Below are 3,652 nucleotides of genomic sequence, written 5' to 3' on the forward strand. Positions count from 1 at the left end.
TTTCAAGTGTGCTTGACTCCCATGACTTCTATTAGTTTAAACACATACAAAAGGGAATATGAGCGGCTTGTGACACCCATCTCGTCTTGGGATTTAGCTGTTGCCCTCCTCTTCTCAGAATCGAGTAAACATATTGCATCAAATAAAGAGAGCGCATGGCAAAGAACTGGAATTTTCTCACCTGGATTGCTGACATTTCGGTAAGCTTTGCCCCGCCCACCCTCCCACTCAACGTGTAAAGGAGCCGGAGAGTGGTGGAAATTGGAGGGCACAGAACTGAGCACTTGTTTCCTCTGTGTCAAGGAGTCTGGAGACAGCGAAGAAGTGGCCGGGTGACCCAATACAGACATTGCGACTAGGAATTGGAGGAGAAACCACGGACAGTACATACATGTTGTATAAGTGTTCTGCAGCCATAGGCTACATGGAGCAGTTTAAAATTTAATTTGTAGGAGTCACCCCCGTGCAGCCTAGGCTCTGTGAGCCAGTCAGACGCGCTCCGTGCTCACCGTGCCCCGTAATACCACTCGGCTTTCCTGTCAAGATGCCTGAGGAATTGCACCACGGCGAGGAGGAGGCAGAGACCTTTGCCTTCCAGGCAGAAATTGCCCAGCTCATGTCCTTAATCATAAATACTTTCTACTCAAACAAGGAAACTTTCCTTCGAGAATTGATCTCCAATGGTTCTGATGTCTCGGACAAGATTCGCTGCCAGAGCCTGACAGACCCTTCCAAGGTGGCAAAGAGCTGAAAATTGACATCATCCCCAACCCTCAGGAGCACACACTGACTTTGGTGGACACAGGCATTGGCATGACCAAAGCTGATCTCATAAATACCTTGGGAACCATTGCTAAGTCTGGCACAAAGGCTTTCATGGAGGCTCTCCAGGCTGGTGCTCCACAATTGGGCAATTTGGTGTTGAATTCTACTCAGCCTATCTCGTGATGGAGAAAGTGGTTGTGATCACAAAGCACAATTATGACGAGCAGTAGGCCTGGGAGTCCTCTGCTGGTGGATCCTTCATAGTACGTGCAGACCACGGTGACCCCACTGCCTGGGTACCAAAGTCTGGTCTTCTTTGAGAACCTAAGGATGATGAGGAGAAGTCGAAGATTGAAGATGTGGGATCAGATGAGGAGGATGACGGTGGCAAAGATGAGAGAAAGAAAACAAAGAAGATTAAGGAGAAATACATTGATGAGGAAGAGTTGAATAAGACTAAGCCCGTTTGGACCAGAAACCCTGATGACATCACTCAAGAGGAATATGGTAAATTCTATAAGAGCCTCACCAATGACTGGGAGGACCACTTGGCAGTCAAGCACTTCTCTGTAGAAGGTCAGTTGGGGTTCAGAGCATTGATCTTCATTCCTCAGCGAGCTCCCTTGGCCTTTTTGAGAACAACAAGAAGAACAACATTAAACTGGCTGTCCGTCATGTGTTCACCATGGACAGCTGTGAAGAGCTGATACCTGAGTAAATCAACTTTATCCATGGCGTGGTTGACTCTGAGGACCTGCCTCTGAACATCTCCCAAGAAATGCTCCAGCAGAGCAAGATCCTGAAAGTCATCCGAAAAAACATTGTGAAGAAGTGCCTTGAGCTCTTCTCTGAGCTGGCTGAAGACGAAGAGAACTACAAGAAATTCTACGAGGCCTTTTCCAAGAACTTAAAGCTTGGAATTCATGAAGATTCCACTAACCGTCAGCGCCTCTCTGAGCTGCTGAGCTACCATACCTCTCAGTCTGGAGAAGAGATGACTTTCCTGCCAGAGCATATGTCTCACATGAAGGGCACACAGAGGTCCACCTATGATATCACTGGTGAGAGCAAAGAGCAGGTAGCCAACTCTGCCTTTGTGGAGTGTGTGCAGAAGCGAGGCTTTGCAGTGGTGTACATGCCTGAGCCTATTGACGAGTACTGCGTGCAGCAGCTCAAGGAGTTTGATGGATAGAGCCTGGTCTCAGAGAATAAGGAAGGCCTGGAGCTGCCAGAAGATGAGGAAGAGAAGAAGAAAATGGAGGAGAGCAAGGCAAAATTTGAGAATCTCTGCAAGCTCGTGAAGGAGATCTTGGATAAGAAGGTTGAGAAGGTGACAATCTCCAAAGGCTTGTGTCTTCACCCTGCTGCATTGTGACAAGCTGGACAGCCACATGCAGCAGATCACGGAGGCCCAGGCACTCTGAGACACTCTACCATGGGCTACATTGGCCAAGCAGCACCTAGAGATCAAGCCTGACCACCCCATTGTGGAGACCCTGGGGCAGAAGGCTGAGCAGATAAAAATGGCAAAGCTGTCAAGGATCTGGTGGTGCTGCTGTGTGAGGCTGCTCTGCTCTCCTCTGGTTTCTCACTTGAGGATTCCCCAAGCCCACTCCAACCGCAACTCCAACTGCATGGTCAAACTAGGCCTGGGGACTGATGAAGATGAGGTGACAGCACAGGAGCCAGTGCTGCTGCTGCTGCTGCTGCTGCTGAGACCTCCCCACTGGAGGGTGAGGAGGAGGGTGAGGAGGAGGGTGAGGAGGAGGGTGAGGAGGAGGAGGGTGAGGAGAAGGGTGAGGAGGAGGGTGAGGAGGAGAGTGATGAGGAGGGTGATGAGGTGCCTCCCGCATGGATGAAGTCCATTAGAGATCCCCTGGGAAGACCATGTCCTCTGTATAGTTCCCCCCCCCAATGCCTTGGCTGACCCTGACCTACCTGGCTCTCTGCTCATGCTAGAGGATCTCTTTGTCCTGTCCTTGTGCCTTAAGAAAGGAAAATCCCCTCCCACAGAATAGCAGGGTTGGGTATTGTGGGTTTTTGTTTGTTTTATTTTGTTCTGAAATTGAAAGTACTTGTATGAAATGTAAAATGTGGCTTCTTGCTGGCACTGGTCATACCTGAAGTACTACCTGTGGCTGCCTGTGGCTTCTGTAGACATTGGAAACAGAGAGCAACAACATGGTGGCAGAAACTTCTACCAGAAAGGTCTGGTCCATAATTCGAATAGTGATTATAGGGAATATGCTCTTCAAACGAGTGTTTGGGAAAATCAGACTTGGCTTGCTGAATGCCTGAGAGTAAAACAATCTTTTGAAAGATCATTAGAAGATTCTGCCTCCACTCAAATGGAAGAAGGCCATGAAGAGCAGAGAGAAGAAAGCAAGAATAATCAGATGGCTGTCACACTGAAGAGGCCCCTCCAACCAAGAGGACCCTTCTCTTTTTTTTTTAACATAATTTCTTGGGATATTCACATCATGCACCCGAATTCCACTCCATCTCCCCTCCCCCATACCCTTCCCTCACCGCTGCAGCATCTCCCCAAAAGAAAATTTAAAAAAAATCAAACCAAAGCAAACAAACAAACACAAGCAGGAACAAAGCAAACCAGAAAGAAAAACCCTCCTCTTCATTTCTCTTTTCCTTCCTCTCTCACACTGCATCATTCCTGCTGGTGGCATTGGGAGCCATGCGTCACACAGTATACCTTTTTGTCCATTGCCCCAGGTGGCAGTGCATGCCGCTCAGATCAGCATGGCCCCAGTGGCAGAGTGGCTGTCGGACACCAATATGGCTCCAGGAACCTGAGACATCAACACAGACCGTGGCTGCAGCAGGGGAACCATCACTGTTTTGTTTTGTTTTGTTTTGTTTTGTTTTTTGA

The 3,652-nt window shown here is 48.6% G+C and overlaps 1 pseudogene; it reads left to right on the top strand.

Moving 5' to 3' along the window:
• The first annotated feature begins 544 nt into the window (after positions 1-544).
• On the top strand, positions 545-2,634 carry LOC100765670 (annotated as a pseudogene).
• Positions 2,635-3,652: the final 1,018 nt, after the last annotated feature.

Source organism: Cricetulus griseus, chromosome 4, assembly GCF_003668045.3.
Source record: "Cricetulus griseus strain 17A/GY chromosome 4, alternate assembly CriGri-PICRH-1.0, whole genome shotgun sequence".
Classification (NCBI taxonomy): Eukaryota; Metazoa; Chordata; class Mammalia; order Rodentia; family Cricetidae; genus Cricetulus; species Cricetulus griseus.